The 18,512-nt window shown below is 48.0% G+C and overlaps 1 protein-coding gene across 5 annotated transcripts in view; it reads right to left on the reverse strand.

Moving 5' to 3' along the window:
• The window catches only part of ZBTB43 (zinc finger and BTB domain containing 43), a 91,598-nt gene extending 73,086 nt beyond the window's left edge, over nt 1-18,512 (reverse strand). For 4 of the 5 annotated variants that reach the window (XR_013276540.1, XR_013276538.1, XR_013276537.1 and 1 more), the window contains exons 1-2: nt 18,408-18,512; nt 3,560-3,658 (exon numbers count right to left, since the gene is read on the reverse strand). The gene's annotated coding sequence lies outside the window, so the exon portion shown is untranslated. The remainder of the gene's footprint in view (nt 1-3,559; nt 3,659-18,407) is intronic. The other variant, XM_077484873.1, reaches the window with a different exon arrangement.

Genomic DNA, 18,512 nt, shown 5'->3' on the forward strand with positions numbered 1-18,512 from the left:
TTCAGACACAGAACTCTGCGAGAATTCACTAGTCCAAGCATAAGCCATGAGGCTTAAAATGATAGAATCTTTTATAGCATCTACTGTGAAACATAGTGCATCTGATACACCAGCCCATTGCTGGGCCTGCTAATCAAGCAGAATTTTAAGTATCTCCACAAACTGTTCCTTAATGGACTGAGATACACCAATTGCCGCAAGAACCGGCTGCTCTGCTGAACTTGCTAAAGACATATTGCTTTTAGAAAGAAGTTCCCACTTAACTGTTGGATCCTTTAACATCAGTGCATTATCCACCGGATATGTGAGATTCTTGCTCACTGAGGCAATTGGAAAAAACAATCCCCAGATGGGGGAGGTTCTAATGAACCCAATTAGAGGTGGGTTCCTCAAAAGCCTGTGCTGCAGGCAGCAAAAAGGTCGAGTAAGGGAGTACATAAGCAACCTGTCTCGTGATGCTTATCGTTGTATATTAGGATCCTCAGAAGAGAATAAATAAGTATCTTCCAAATATTTGGTAAGATCTACCTGATCCCCAGCCTCTTGCACCTCAGTAAGAGGGTCCTGAGCACTAACTGAAGTGTTTATGCAACAACAGGTTCCCCTGCTGGCTCAATCTGACCAGCCGCATCCCTATCAGATGAGGATGACATTCTTTTGGAAATGGATTTAGTTTATTGTGAAACCATTGACCCTTTTAGAACCCTTAGAGGAGTTTCTGGTCCCATTACCACTCATAACCTGAAACTACCAGCAAAATAATGTACACTGCTAGGCTATATCCAGCGATGTAAGCTGCTATTAATCCTAGCCTGGTAAAGTATAATGTGTCAAAGGGAAATGCCTGTGTCACTAACCTGAACAAAGCCATCCTCCTGCTCTGTCCCTCCACAGCCAGCAGCAGCTAGACACACACTGCTTTAACACTTCCTCCACGCGTGGCCGGCGTCTGACGCCGTTAGCCACGCCGCCTCGTGCAAATTATGGACCCCCCCCTTTCATTTCAAAGGAAAGTGTTTTCCTGCATGAGTGGCGGCTCAGGTGTCCTGTAAAACAACAACAGACATGGCGGGGGGAGGGGGGGGGGTAAAACCTCTGCTGAGCGGCCACGTGTTCTGGCCCCGTTTTCTTTCTTTTCTTTTTTTAAAAAGGAAACTGCTTCAGGTATATTAATCCCCCAAAGGGGAAAAGGACCAACATTGGGGGCGCAGGAGGAGAATCAGACCGTGTTTTCTTACCCGAGGATCTGCTTGTGGCCGGAGGAGAGGATAAATGAAAGCTTCTGCGCTGTTTACAGCATCAGGTGGTGAGTACTCAATACAGACCCCAGTGGTGACACATATGCATGACAGCATTATATATAGAAGGAGAAATTCCTAAGAAAATCTCCCTTACCTTTCCTCACAGCAGGGTTATCTGAGATAAACCCAATCTTCACCCTTCACGGTGGGCTCGGAAACCTTCAGGAACAGGGGAACCTCAGGTTACCCACAATCCTGGACCTGTGACAGCACCCTGCCAGTAAAAGCTTTATGGCCTTACTAACAAAAAGTACTGGATCCCAGGGTCCAGCTCTCTAAAAGAGAAGTGTTCGCAAGCAAAACCTCGTTTCGTCTGACCCGAGGCCCGGGTACCCTTCATTTAGCTCATGAAAAGGACAACAGAACGGATCCGGTCAGCATGGCTAGCCCCAGCAGGGAAGCTTCCAGTGGAGCTCAGCACAGCACATCTTTACTCCTGACCAACACCTTAGACACTGGTGAAAAAACTGAGGACTCCCACTATTGGGAGAGGTTATATAGAGTACACTTCTTGCCTTAGAGCGTGCCAGTGTCCATCACCTATCACCCAATAACCCAGATAGTAAGTACTATGGCTCTTTGTCCCCTGATGTAAGAAAAGAAATAGGGCTTTGAAACGTTTAAAAAAAAACAAAAAAAAAAACAATGTTGACGGATGTGGATATAAACTGATGTAAATGGATGATCATACTTTTTTTTTTTCACTATAGATACATTGATGTCTTTTTCATCCCTCAACGGATGGATGAAAAATGAACAAACGGTGTGTGGAAGGGGCCTAAATGTTTTTTATCAATTTGTCTGAAACTGTTAATTCAATCACTTTGAGAAATAAGACCTGAAGGCAAGGCAAGAATATAACTAATATCTATAATCTGGTTAACAAAAAAATAAATAAAATAAAAATGAATAAATAAAAAGCTATCAAACAATAAAACAGTATGATAAATGTAATAGTCCCATATAACTCATGATAGCTATCACTCCCAAGTAAGTGCTGCAAAGGTTGTGCAAGTAGAAACACCACCAGGGTGAATCAATCATGAGCAATCTCTTATGAATGGATGATTCAGTGTGTATAATTAAAAAAAACAACATATATATGTTTTGTTAACATGTAAATACACACTGAATCATCCATCCACCTGAGCTGCTGAAGTTCTCCAATAGTCAGAGTCCTTGCTGATTAAGAAGAAAAGGAGTCCATCTGGTGGTGAAGAGCATATTGACCTTTCTTGCGGAGGTCAGTATGGAGAGGTGAGAGTTTGCTCATAAGGGATTCACTGTGGTGGAGGCGTTTCTACTTGCACATCTTTGCAGCACTTACTTGGGAGTGGTATATATCACAAGGTTATATTATAAATATTGGTTATTACTCACAGACAAAGTATTGGAGATAGCGCAGAATATTCTTCTTTTATGTATATTCACGTGATTTATTCACTCTATGTTTGCAGCTTTAATTACTCACACACTTGTGTACAGATGATCAAGTACACAAGAATATATCAACCAGTTAACAGCTGTCATTTTTTTTTTTTTTTTTTTAGCAAATGATGAGGACTTCTCTTTTAAGTTAGGAAAAAGTCCATCTTATAAAGAAAATTATGAAACAGAGAGTTAAAGTGGTAGTAAACTCAGTAAGGAAAAAAACCTTACCTTATAACGAAGCCTCCCAGAAGCGCTTTACCGCTGCAGAGACTTCCATCTTCACCCCGTTATCTTTCCAGGTTCAGGGACTTTGGGCGTCTGACTGGTCGAGCCGTGATGACGTCACTTGGCCGCGGCACACAGCTCTGAAGTAGGGATGAGCTCCAGCGTGTTGGCACACGCCACGTGCAGAGCTCGCCAGGAAGTCGGTGCAGCACTGCGCTAATCACAGTCAGTGAAACATTTCCCAATCTTAGCAGCCGCACATCGGGGCAATGTCACTGCCTGTGATTAGCGCAGCGCTGAGCCGACTTCCTGGCGGGCTCTGCATGTGGAGTATGCGAACACGCCAGAGCTCCTCCTTACTCTGAAGGAACAGCACAGGTATGCCGTTCCTTCAGAGCGTATGCACCTGTGACATCACCAGCTGCTGCTCGCAAAAATATCTTCTAAACGGTGCACGTTTAGGAGATATTAATTTTACCTACAGGTAAGCCTTATTATAAGCTCATCTGTAGGTAAAACTCAAATATGAGCGTTTACTACCACTTTAATGTGAACAAACATCAGCAGTATAAGAGTTAGAGAAGGTGTGAAGTTTAACAAACCTGCTGTACAGGCATGAAGGTGATGGCGCTCTTTGGTCCCAGTGTCCTGTTGAACTCACATTTTGCAGCAGGGTCCTCCTCTGCCAGGAGCGATATCTGCTACAATACACACAAATGGCGATTTAACTGAAAGTGCTTTTCTTATATGATACCAGATCTAACAATTTTCGTTTAACCTCTTGAGATCCGCGCTATAGCCGAATGACGGCTACAGTGCGGACCCTCCTTTGCCGGGACGACGTCTATGGACGTTGTCCCGTGCACGAGCGGCCTGCGCGCCCCCTGAGGGGCGCGCGCTGCGCGCTCTGTGATCGGCGAGTCAATGAGACTCGCCTGATCACCGATCCGAGCAAGGGGTCGATCCCGACCCCTTACCACGTGATCAGCTGTCAGCCAATGACAGCTGATCAAGTGACAAAACAGAGCCGGTAATCGGCTATTTTTCCTCCTCGCGCTGACAGCGCGAGAAGAGAAAAAAAAAGCCGATCACCGGCGCCCGTGATCGGGACATCAGTCCCGATCACGGCCAGTGTATCAGTGCCCACCTGCCCCCTGCCAGTAACCCCCAGAGCATTAATAAAGTGACACCCAGCAGTGCCACCCATCAGTGCCCACAGTGCCACCTATCAGTGCCCACAGTGCCACCTATCAGTGCCCACAGTGCCACCTATCAGTGCCCACAGTGCCACCTATCAGTGCCCACAGTGCCACCTATCAGTGCCCACAGTGCCACCTATCAGTGCCCACAATCTGCCTCAACAACATTGCTGCACCTCAGTGCCACATATCTGTGCCCATCAGTGTCATCTACCAGTGCCCATCAGTGCCGCCCATCAGTGCCCAGCAGAGCCACCTATCAGTCCCATCTATCAGTGCCCCTTAGTGCCACCCATCCGTGCCCATCAGTGCCACCTCATCAGCGCATTTCAATGAAGGAGAAAAATGACCTGTTTGCAAAATTTTATAACAAACTATTAAACGTGATTTTTTATTTTTTTGTTTGTTTAGAAAAAAATAAAACTCCGAGCTGTAATTAAATACCACCAAAAGAAAGCTCTATTTGTGGGAAAAAATGATAAAAATTTCATTTGGGTACAGTGTTGTATGCCCGCGCAACTGTCATTCAAAGTGCATCAGCGCTGAAAGCTGAAAATTGGTCTGGGCAGGAGGGGGGTTTAAGTGCCCAGTAAGCAAGTGGTTAAAGCAGACCTCCACCCGTTTTTCTTACATTACCTTAAGGCTGGGTTCACACTGCTGCGGGGGGAGATCAGGATGTGATTCGCACCGCAAATCACATCCGATCTCCGTAGCGCTGCGAGTTCAGCCATACAGATAGTATGGCTGAATTCGCATCGCTCCCGCAGCAAACTCGCACGGGACCCTTTTTTTCGTCCGCAACAGAATCGGATCGCATGGGCGTTCACACCATGCGATCCGATTCTTGTGCGAGTCGGCAGATCGCACTGCGATATGCGATCGGATCTGGGGGTGTCATTAACATATCATTGACACTCCCAGCCGTTCGCATAGGGCAGTGTGAACTGCTGGCGGGAGTCGTGCGATGCGGGAAAATCGCATGGCAGCGGTGTGAACCCGGCCTTAGACAGTTAACTCAATGTCCTAATGTAAAAACTGCATTTTATTTTTTTTTTTCACTGTACCTTATTGTTTTGGAGATCATTTCCTGTATGGTGTCTGCGGATATCTTGTAATTTCCTGATAGCCGCACTGGCTCCTGGGAGCTTGTGTCATTGTTCCCAGGAGACAGTGTGGCGGCCTGGCGCGAGTTATCGCGTGGTTTCAGCTACGTTGCCATCACAACGGGGCGGGACTTCCGACGCCGTCGCCTGTTGCAATGGCAACCTAAGCTGTTGACGGCGCTATGAATTCGAGTTACTGCGCATGAGCGAGTTTGGAGAAAACGTGCAGCGCATGCTGGTCGATCAGCAGGACTGTATCCCGGAAGAGGATGCCTGTGGGCTTCACATGCCCACAGGCAAGATGGGAACGGCCAAAAAAAAAAGAAAGATTTAAACGTTATTTTTAAACATAAAACTGACATCTTAAAAAGACATAAGAACTGAAACAAGTGAGTCTTCATTTTAAATAACTTAATCTATGTCATTACAGCAAAAAAATAAAACGATTTAGGCAGTGGAACCCCGCTTTAAGCAGTACAGTTGTTGTTTGAAAATACAATACAAATACACTACAACACATTACATCACTTTCAAATTTTTATTCCGTCGTACAAGAATTTTCATAACTTTAGTAAACTCCTGATTTTCAATATGAGAAAATTCAACAGGAACCAGATGAATTATGACCCATGTATGGTCACTTCCGTTTATAAGAAGTTGATTGACTTTTCATGAACCAACTTGCAGGTAACATTTTTGCTTGATCAGAGCATGCAGTCAATTGGCTGTTGCACCGATTGGTGTATTCTGATGGCGGGAGAGTCCTACTGTCAGAATACAATGGCACAGAGCTGGTCCTGAGAAGTCTATCAATCGACTTCTCGTGAAGAGAAACGGCCGTATGTGGATTAAAATTCATCCAGTTCCTGCTGATCTGGCTGAATTTTAAACCATGTGTGACCAGCTTTACTGTCCTCCAAAGTCTGCACAGAATTGGACCCTCCTGGAAGTGTTGTTCTCTCGTCTCCTGGTGAGCCCCATATTACTACAGGACAGTACAGTGAGGAGTTCATCTCTGTCACTCTGCTTTCTCCTCCTATCAGCGTACTTCTGGTTCTCCCACTCTGGGCAATTCAGTACAGGGACTGCCAGAAGCTAACAGGTCAAATTCAGGAATCTATATTGCATGCATTTAAATAAAAATAATGATGTATTAATAAATAAAGAAATACATCCATTTGTGTGTTTTAGATCTGCCTGGAGTACAGCTTTAAAGAAATCTATTTCAGTGTTATAAAACTTCTGCCATTGTTTCCCTACTTCTGAAAATGCTGCTTACCAGGCTATCCTTCCCCTGTTTGCATTCTGAGACACTGGCTGAAATAAGCTTTTCATTTAAAGGATATTTTTAAGTGTTAGGGTTTGAGGGAGCGAAGAGTTAAGGGTCAGGATCACAATAAATATTAGGGCTGAAACAACTAATCGATTAATCGTCAACTAATTGATTGTGAAAATAGTAATCGATTAATTTCATAATCAATTAGTTGACGATTAATCGATTTATGAAATTAATCGATTACTATTTTCACAATCGATTAATCGGCCAGTAACAAAATGGGGTTAAAGTTAATGAGTCTGATGAGATTTACCAGATTGACCCTTTAATAGTATATACCAGTGATGGCGAACCTTGGCACCCCAGATGTTTTGGAACTATATTTCCCATGATGCTCCCCTACAATGCAAGTTACCAGAGCATCATGGGAAATGTAGTTCCAAAACATCTGGAGTGCCAAGGTTTGCCATCACTGGTATATACAGTACATCTCCCTTCTAATAGTATATGCAGTATCTCTCCTCTAATAGTATAAACAGTATATATCCTCTAATAGTATATAGCCTCTAATAGTATATACAGTATATAGCCTCTAATAGTATATATCCTCTAATAGTATATACAGTATATAGCCTCTAATAGTATATACCCTCTAATAGTATATACAGTATATCTTCAATAGGATATATGGTATAGCACCTCTAACAGTATATATCCCCTCTAATATATACAGTATATCTCTTCTATCATTCTCAGAGTGGATTATATATTTCGCTCCCTAACCATATAGTTGGTTATTTATATTTACCACTACATAGAGATATTTAAGAATAAATTGCCTTTTTTAAAACTTTACATATTAACTAAATTATACACCACACTTTTTTTTTTAAGGCTATTAATCGATTAATCGAAACAATCGATTATGAAAATAATCGTTAGTTGCAGCCCTAATAAATATTATGGATAGATGCCAGTTGAAGGTAAATTTAACCACTTCAGCCCTGGGGGATTTTACCCCCCTTCCTGACCAGAGCCCTTTTTTTGCGATTTGGCACTGCGCTGTTTAACTGACAATTGCACGTTGGTGCGACGCTGTACCCAAACAAAATTGATGTCCTTTTTTTCTCACAAGTAGCGGTTTCTTTTGGTGGTATTTGATCACCTCTGCGGTTTTTATTTTTTGCGCTATAAACAGGAAAATAGCGTCAATTTTGAAAAAAAAAAAACGCAATATTTTTTACTATAATAAATATCCCCCAAAAATATATATAAAAGAAAAAAAATGTTTTCCTCAGTTTAGGCCGATATGTATTCTTCTACATATTTTTGGTTAAAAAATAAATAAATAAAAATCGCAAGCGTATATTGATTGGTTTGTGCAAAATGTATAGCATCTATAAAATAGGGGATAGTTTTATGGCATTTTTACTTGTAATTTTTTTTTTTTTTTTTTTAGTAATAGCGGCAATCTGTGATTTTTTTCGGAACTGCAACATTATGGCGGACAGATCGGACATTTTTTACACTATTTTGGGACCAGTGTCATTTATACAGTGACCGATGCTATAAAAATGCATTGATTACTGTGTAAATGACAGTGAAGGGCTTAACCACTAGGGGGGCAGTGAAGGGTTAAGCGTGTCCTAGGGAGTAGGGATGAGCTCAGGCGTGTTCGCATGGAACACGTGCCGAGCCCGCCAGGAAGTCGGCGCAGCGCTGCGCTAATCACAGGCAGTGAGACATTGCCCGATCTCTGCAGCCGCACATCGGGGCAATTTCTCACTGCCTGTGATTAGCGTAGCGCAGCTCTGCACCGACTTCCTGGCGGGCTCTGCACGTGTTCCATGCGAACACGCCTGAGCTCATCCCTACTACGGAGTGTGTCTAACTGTTAGGGAGCTGTACTTCAACACACAGGACAGTGATCACAGCTCTCGATGAGAGGGCACTGATTGCCCGGTAACATCGAGGGCTGTCATCGCGTTTCATGCCTGGGAGTGACGTCATCATAGCTCCAGAGCTGTGAGTGGCCCGGAAGAAACGCAAAGGGAACAATTTAGCTCCCTCAGCATTGTGGGAGCTTCGTTCTAAGGTATTTCATAATGAGCTAGTATGAGTTGCGTTGCATACTAGCTCATTATGCCTTTGCCTTAAAAGGTTTTTTTTCCCGGCATACAACCGCTTTAAAGCGGAATTAAAACTTCCCATGCTTTACAGTCAAAGAAGCCGTCATGGTGCTGCACATGGGATGAATTATGACACCGGCCATTTGTTGGTTTGACAGTTTGGTTGAGGACACGAGCAAATGTGACAGTTAGCTATGCAGGTATTCCCGGAATGTAACTGTTTTTTAAATTGTTAAATCCATTGGTTTAGTTCTGCTTTATGATTCAATACTGTTTAGGGGCTCTGGGCTTCAGCAAGAAGAACAGCAGCCATGCTGGAGGCAATTTACAGCACACACCAATGTCGGCAGAATAATTATTAATGTGGAATGCATGTTCCATGCTAAAGAACATTCGTTTTTATCAAGTTGTTATGGGTAAAGTTCCACTTTAAGTTCATCTAGTCACAAAAATCCCTGTGCTGATTTCTGGAGTGCAATATAATGTACAGGGAGAGGTGAGGGGTGTATATAATGTACAGGGAGAGGTGTATATAATGCACAGGGAGAGGTGAGGGGTGTATATAATGCACAGGGAGGAGTGGGGTGTATATAATGCACAGAGAGGAGTGGGGTGTATATAATGCACAGAGAGGAGTGGGGTGTATATAATGCACAGAGAGGAGTGGGGTGTATATAATGCACAGAGAGGAGTGGGGTGTATATAATGCACAGAGAGGAGTGGGGTGTATATAATGCACAGAGAGGAGTGGGGTGTATATAATGCACAGAGAGGAGTGGGGTGTATATAATGCACAGAGAGGAGTGGGGTGTATATAATGCACAGAGAGGAGTGGGGTGTATATAATGCACAGAGAGGAGTGGGGTGTATATAATGCACAGAGAGGAGTGGGGTGTATATAATGCACAGAGAGGAGTGGGGTGTATATAATGCACAGAGAGGAGTGGGGTGTATATAACGCACAGGGAGAGGTGTATATAACGCACAGGGAGAGGTGTATATAACGTACAGGGAGAGGTGGGTGTGTGTATATAACGTACCGGGAGGGGTGGGGTGTGTATATATAAATGTACCGGGAGGGGTGCAGAGTGTATATAATGTACAGGGTGGGGTGTGTATATAATGTACAGGGAGAGGTGTATATAATGTACAGGGAGAGGTGTATATAATGTACAGGGAGAGGTGTATATAATGTACAGGGAGAGGTGTATATAATGTACAGGGAGAGGTGTATATAATGTACAGGGAGAGGTGTATATAATGTACAGGGAGAGGTGTATATAATGTACAGGGAGAGGTGTATATAATGTACAGGGTGGGGTGTGTATATAATGTACAGGGTGGGGTGTGTATATAATGTACAGGGTGGGGTGTGTATATAATGTACAGGGTGGGGTGTGTATATAATGTACAGGGTGGGGTGTGTATATAATGTACAGGGTGGGGTGTGTATATAATGTACAGGGTGGGGTGTGTATATAATGTACAGGGTGGGGTGTGTATATAATGTACAGGGTGGGGTGTGTATATAATGTACAGGGAGAGGTGTATATAATGTACAGGGAGAGGTGTATATAATGTACAGGGAGAGGTGTATATAATGTACAGGGAGAGGTGTATATAATGTACAGGGAGAGGTGTATATAATGTACAGGGAGAGGTGTATATAATGTACAGGGAGAGGTGTATATAATGTACAGGGAGAGGTGTATATAATGTACAGGGAGAGGTGTATATAATGTACAGGGAGAGGTGTATATAATGTACAGGGAGAGGTGTATATAATGTACAGGGAGGGGTGGGGTGTGTGTATACAAATGTACAGGGAGGGGTGCGGAGTGTATATAATGTACAGTGAGGGGTGTATATAATGTACAGTGAGAGGTGTATATAATGTACAGTGAGAGGTGTATATAATGTACAGTGAGAGGTGAGGGGTGTATACAATGTACAGGGAGGGGTGAGGGGTGTATACAATGTACAGGGAGGGGTGAGGGGTGTATACAATGTACAGGGAGGGGTGAGGGGTGTATACAATGTACAGGGAGGGGTGAGGGGTGTATACAATGTACAGGGAGGGGTGAGGGGTGTATACAATGTACAGGGAGAGGTGTATATAATGTACAGGGAGGGGTGAGGGGTGTATACAATGTACAGGGAGGGGTGAGGGGTGTATACAATGTACAGGGAGGGGTGAGGGGTGTATACAATGTACAGGGAGGGGTGAGGGGTGTATACAATGTACAGGGAGAGGTGTATATAATGTACAGGGAGAGGTGGGTGTGTGTGTGTGTATATATAATGTACAGGGAGGGGTGGGGCGTGTGTGTATATAATGCACAGGGAGAGGTGTATATAACGTACAGGGAGAGGTGGGTGTGTGTATATAACGTACCGGGAGGGGTGGGGTGTGTATATATAAATGTACCGGGAGGGGTGCAGAGTGTATATAATGTACAGGGAGGGGTGAGGGGTGTAAATAACGTACAGGGAGGGGGTGTATATAATGTACAGGGAGGGGTGAGGGGTGTATACAATGTACAGGGAGGGGTGTATACATAATGTACAGGGAGGGGTGGGGTGTGTGTATATATAATGTACAGGGAGGGGTGGGGTGTGTGTATATATAATGTACAGGGAGGGGTGGGGTGTGTGTATATATAATGTACAGGGAGGGGTGGGGTGTGTATATATAATGTACAGGGAGGGGTGGGGTGTGTATATATATAATGTACAGGGAGGGGTGGGGTGTGTATATAATGTACAGGGAGAGGTGTATATAATGTACAGGGTGGGGTGTGTATATAATGTACAGGGAGGGGTGTGTATATAATGTACAGGGAGAGGTGTATATAATGTACAGGGAGAGGTGTATATAATGTACAGGGAGAGGTGTATATAATGTACAGGGAGAGGTGTATATAATGTACAGGGAGGGGTGGGGTGTGTGTATACAAATGTACAGGGAGGGGTGCGGAGTGTATATAATGTACAGTGAGGGGTGTATACAATGTACAGTGAGAGGTGAGGGGTGTATACAATGTACAGGGAGGGGTGAGGGGTGTATACAATGTACAGGGAGGGGTGTATACAATGTACAGGGAGGGGTGTATACAATGTACAGGGAGGGGTGAGGGGTGTATACAATGTACAGGGAGGGGTGAGGGGTGTATACAATGTACAGGGAGGGGTGTATACAATGTACAGGGAGGGGTGTGTGTATATACAATGTACAGGGAGGGGTGTATACAATGTACAGGGAGGGGTGTATACAATGTACAGGGAGGGGTGTATACAATGTACAGGGAGGGGTGAGGGGTGTATACAATGTACAGGGAGGGGTGTATACAATGTACAGGGAGGGGTGTATACAATGTACAGGGAGGGGTGAGGGGTGTATACAATGTACAGGGAGAGGTGAGGGGTGTATACAATGTACAGGGAGAGGTGAGGGGTGTATACAATGTACAGGGAGAGGTGGGTGTGTGTGTGTGTGTGTGTATATATAATGTACAGGGAGGGGTGGGGCGTGTGTATATATATATATATATATATATATATATATACACATACATACATATATAAAATGTACAGGGAGGGGTGAGGGGTGTATACAATGTACAGGGAGGGGTGAGGGGTGTATACAATGTACAGGGAGAGGTGTGTGTGTATATATATATATATATATATATATATATATATATATATATATATATATATATAGTACAGGGAGAGGTGGGTGGGTGTGTGTGTGTGTATATAATGTACAGGGAGGGGTGGGGCGTGTGTGTATATAATGTACAGGGAGGGGTGGGGCGTGTGTGTATATAATGTACAGGGAGGGGTGGGGGGTGTGTGTGTGTGTGTGTGTGTGTGTGTGTGTGTGTGTGTGTGTGTGTGTGTGTGTGTGTGTGTGTGTGTGTGTGTGTGTGTGTGTGTGTGTATATATATATATATATAAATAAAATGTACAGGGAGGGGTGAGGGGTGTATATAATGTACAGGGAGAGGTGTATATAATGAACAGGGAGGGGTGGGGTGTGTATATATAATATACAGGGAGGGGTGCGGAGTGTATATAAATGTATAGTGAGGGGTGTATATAATGTACAGTGAGGGGTGGGGTGTATATAATGTACAGGGAGAGGTGTATATAATGTACAGGGAGGGGTGGGGTGTGTATATATAATGTACAGGGAGGGGTGCGGAGTGTAAATAATGTACAGTGAGGGGTGTATATAATTTACAGTGAGAGGTGAGGGGTGTATACAATGTACAGTGAGAGGTGAGGGGTGTATACAATGTACAGGGAGGGGTGAGGGGTGTATACAATGTACAGGGAGGGGTGTATACAATGTACAGGGAGGGGTGTATACAATGTACAGGGAGGGGTGTATACAATGTACAGGGAGGGGTGTATACAATGTACAGGGAGGGGTGTATACAATGTACAGGGAGGGGTGTGTGTATATATAATGTACAGGGAGGGGTGCGGAGTGTATATAATGTACAGTGAGGGGTGTATATAATGTACAGGGAGGGGTGAGGGGTGTATACAATGTACAGGGAGGGGTGTATATAATGTACAGGGAGAGGTGGGGGGGTGTGTGTGTGTATATATAGTACAGGGAGAGGTGGGTGGGTGTGTGTGTGTGTGTGTGTGTGTGTGTGTGTGTATATATATATATATATTGTACAGGGAGGGGTGGGGCATATATATAAAAAATGTACAGGGAGGGGTGAGGGGTGTATATAATGTACAGGAAGGGGTGGGGTGTATATAATGTACAGGGAGGGGTGCGGAGTGTATATAATGTACAGTGAGGGGTGTATATAATGTACAGGGAGAGGTGGGGTGTATATAATGTACAGGGAGGGGTGTATATAATAGGGAGGGGTGAGGGCTGTATATAATGTACAGTGAGGGGTGTATATAATAGGGAGGGGTGAAGGGTGTATAATGTACAGTGAGGGGTGTATATAATGTACAATGAGGGGTGTATATAATGTACATCGAGTACAGTGAGGGTGTATATAATAGGAAGGGGCGAGGGGTGTATATAATGTACAGTGAGGGATGTATATAATAGGGAGGGGAGCCTCCTGTAGCACACACGGTGGGGTGAGGGGAGTACATGACACACACGGTGAGGTACGGAGGGGTGAGGGGAGTACATGACACACACGGTGGGGTACGGTGGGGTGAGGGGAGTACATGACACACACGGTGAGGTACGGTGAGGTGAGGGGAGTACATGACACACACGGTGAGGTACGGTGGGGTGAGGGGAGTACATGACACACACGGTGAGGTACGGTGGGGTGAGGGGAGTACATGACACACACGGTGAGGTACGGTGGGGTGAGGGGAGTACATGACACACACGGTGAGGTACGGTGGGGTGAGGGGAGTACATGACACACACGGTGAGGTACGGTGGGGTGAGGGGAGTACATGACACACACGGTGAGGTACGGTGGGGTGAGGGGAGTACATGACACACACGGTGAGGTACGGTGGGGTGAGGGGAGTACATGACACACACGGTGAGGTACGGTGGGGTGAGGGGAGTACATGACACACACGGTGAGGTACGGTGGGGTGAGGGGAGTACATGACACACACGGTGAGGTACGGTGGGGTGAGGGGAGTACATGACACACACGGTGAGGTACGGTGGGGTGAGGGGAGTACATGACACACACGGTGAGGTACGGTGAGTTGAGGGGAGTACATGACACACACGGTGAGGTACGGTGAGGTGAGGGGAGTACATGACACACACGGTGAGGTACGGTGGGGTGAGGGGAGTACATGACACACACGGTGAGGTACGGTGGGGTGAGGGGAGTACATGACACACACGGTGAGGTACGGTGGGGTGAGGGGAGTACATGACACACACGGTGAGGTACGGTGGGGTGAGGGGAGTACATGACACACACGGTGAGGTACGGTGGGGTGAGGGGAGTACATGACACACACGGTGAGGTACGGTGGGGTGAGGGGAGTACATGACACACACGGTGAGGTACGGTGGGGTGAGGGGAGTACATGACACACACGGTGAGGTACGGTGGGGTGAGGGGAGTACATGACACACACGGTGAGGTACGGTGGGGTGAGGGGAGTACATGACACACACGGTGAGGTACGGTGGGGTGAGGGGAGTACATGACACACACGGTGAGGTACGGTGGGGTGAGGGGAGTACATGACACACACGGTGAGGTACGGTGGGGTGAGGGGAGTACATGACACACACGGTGAGGTACGGTGGGGTGAGGGGAGTACATGACACACACGGTGAGGTACGGTGGGGTGAGGGGAGTACATGACACACACGGTGAGGTACGGTGGGGTGAGGGGAGTACATGACACACACGGTGAGGTACGGTGGGGTGAGGGGAGTACATGACACACACGGTGAGGTACGGTGAGTTGAGGGGAGTACATGACACACACGGTGAGGTACGGTGAGGTGAGGGGAGTACATGACACACACGGTGAGGTACGGTGGGGTGAGGGGAGTACATGACACACACGGTGAGGTACGGTGGGGTGAGGGGAGTACATGACACACACGGTGAGGTACGGTGGGGTGAGGGGAGTACATGACACACACGGTGAGGTACGGTGGGGTGAGGGGAGTACATGACACACACGGTGAGGTACGGTGGGGTGAGGGGAGTACATGACACACACGGTGAGGTACGGTGGGGTGAGGGGAGTACATGACACACACGGTGAGGTACGGTGGGGTGAGGGGAGTACATGACACACACGGTGAGGTACGGTGGGGTGAGGGGAGTACATGACACACACGGTGGGGTACGGTGGGGTGAGGGGAGTACATGACACACACGGTGGGGTACGGTGGGGTGAGGGGAGTACATGACACACACGGTGAGGTACGGTGAGGTGAGGGGAGTACATGACACACACGGTGAGGTACGGTGAGGTGAGGGGAGTACATGACACACACGGTGAGGTACGGAGGGGTGAGGGGAGTACATGACACACACGGTGAGGTACGGAGGGGTGAGGGGAGTACATGACACACACGGTGAAGTACGGTGAGGTGAGGGGAGTACATGACACACACGGTGAGGTACGGAGGGGTGAGGGGAGTACATGACACACACGGTGAGGTACGGAGGGGTGAGGGGAGTACATGACACACACGGTGAGGTACGGTGGGGTGAGGGGAGTACATGACACACACGGTGAGGTACGGTGGGGTGAGGGGAGTACATGACACACACGGTGAGGTACGGAGGGGTGAGGGGAGTACATGACACACGGTGAGGTACGGTGGGGTGAGGGGAGTACATGACACACACGGTGGGGTGAGGGGAGTACATGACACACACGGTGGGGTGAGGGGAGTACATGACACACACGGTGGGGTGAGGGGAGTACATGACACACACGGTGGGGTGAGGGGAGTACATGACACACACGGTGGGGTGAGGGGAGTACATGACACACACGGTGGGGTGAGGGGAGTACATGACACACACGGTGGGGTGAGGGGAGTACATGACACACATGGTGAGGTACGGTGGGGTGAGGGGAGTACATGACACACACGGTGGGGTACGGTGGGGTGAGGGGAGTACATGACACACACGGTGGGGTACGGTGGGGTGAGGGGAGTACATGACACACACGGTGAGGTACGGTGGGGTGAGGGGAGTACATGACACACACGGTGAGGTACGGTGGGGTGAGGGGAGTACATGACACACACGGTGAGGTACGGTGGGGTGAGGGGAGTACATGACACACACGGTGGGGTGAGGGGAGTACATGACACACACGGTGGGGTGAGGGGAGTACATGACACACACGGTGGGGTGAGGGGAGTACATGACACACACGGTGGGGTGAGGGGAGTACATGACACACACGGTGAGGTACGGTGGGGTGAGGGGAGTACATGACACACACGGTGGGGTGAGGGGAGTACATGACACACACGGTGGGGTGAGGGGAGTACATGACACACACGGTGAGGTACGGTGGGGTGAGGGGAGTACATGACACACACGGTGAGGTACGGTGGGGTGAGGGGAGTACATGACACACACGGTGGGGTGAGGGGAGTACATGACACACACGGTGAGGTACGGTGAGGTGAGGGGAGTACATGACACACACGGTGAGGTACGGTGGGGTGAGGGGAGTACATGACACACACGGTGAGGTACGGTGGGGTGAGGGGAGTACATGACACACACGGTGAGGTACGGTGGGGTGAGGGGAGTACATGACACACACGGTGAGGTACGGTGGGGTGAGGGGAGTACATGACACACACGGTGAGGTACGGTGGGGTGAGGGGAGTACATGACACACACGGTGAGGTACGGTGGGGTGAGGGGAGTACATGACACACACGGTGAGGTACGGTGGGGTGAGGGGAGTACATGACACACACGGTGAGGTACGGTGGGGTGAGGGGAGTACATGACACACACGGTGAGGTACGGTGGGGTGAGGGGAGTACATGACACACACGGTGGGGTGAGGGGAGTACATGACACACACGGTGAGGTACGGTGGGGTGAGGGGAGTACATGACACACACACGGTGGGGTGAGAGGAGTACATGACACACACGGTGACGTACGGTGGGGTGAGGGGAGTACATGACACACACGGTGAGGTACGGTGGGGTGAGGGGAGTACATGACACACACGGTGGGGTGAGGGGAGTACATGACACACACGGTGAGGTACGGTGGGGTGAGGGGAGTACATGACACACACGGTGAGGTACGGTGGGGTGAGGGGAGTACATGACACACACGGTGAGGTACGGTGGGGTGAGGGGAGTACATGACACACACGGTGAGGTACGGTGGGGTGAGGGGAGTACATGACACACACGGTGGGGTGAGGGGAGTACATGACACACACGGTGAGGTACGGTGGGGTGAGGGGAGTACATGACACACACGGTGGGGTGAGGGGAGTACATGACACACACGGTGAGGTACGGTGGGGTGAGGGGAGTACATGACACACACGGTGGGGTGAGGGGAGTACATGACACACACGGTGGGGTGAGGGGAGTACATGACACACACGGTGGGGTGAGGGGAGTACATGACACACACGGTGGGGTGAGGGGAGTACATGACACACACGGTGGGGTGAGGGGAGTACATGACACACACGGTGGGGTGAGGGGAGTACATGACACACACGGTGGGGTGAGGGGAGTACATGACACACACGGTGAGGTACGGTGGGGTGAGGGGAGTACATGACACACACGGTGAGGTACGGTGAGGTGAGGGGAGTACATGACACACACGGTGGGGTACGGTGGGGTGAGGGGAGTACATGACACACACGGTGGGGTACGGTGGGGTGAGGGGAGTACATGACACACACGGTGAGGTACGGTGAGGTGAGGGGAGTACATGACACACACGGTGAGGTACGGTGAGGTGAGGGGAGTACATGACACACACGGTGAGGTACGGTGGGGTGAGGGGAGTACATGACACACACGGTGAGGTACGGAGGGGTGAGGGGAGTACATGATACACACGGTGGGGTGAGGGGAGTACATGATACACACGGTGGGGTGAGGGGAGTACATGATACACAGGCGATGTGAATGGACCATTCAGCCGGCAGACAGGTGTCTGTGTTGTACGTGGTGGGGGGAGGGGCGGGTGTGCAGTGTACACCGAATAGCGGAAGGTGTAAGGACACACACACCGACCTGTCAGTACCGGGTCAGCCTCACATCTCCGCCCGGCCAGCGCTCTAATCCCGAGCCTCCTCCACCGGAAGTGCTCGCATCGCTCCCAGGCCGCGACTGACAAAA

The sequence above is a fragment of the Lithobates pipiens genome, unplaced genomic scaffold (assembly GCF_037356315.1).
Source record: "Lithobates pipiens isolate NorthernLeopardFrog02 unplaced genomic scaffold, aLitPip1_a1.2 Scaffold_166, whole genome shotgun sequence".
Classification (NCBI taxonomy): domain Eukaryota; kingdom Metazoa; phylum Chordata; class Amphibia; order Anura; family Ranidae; genus Lithobates; species Lithobates pipiens.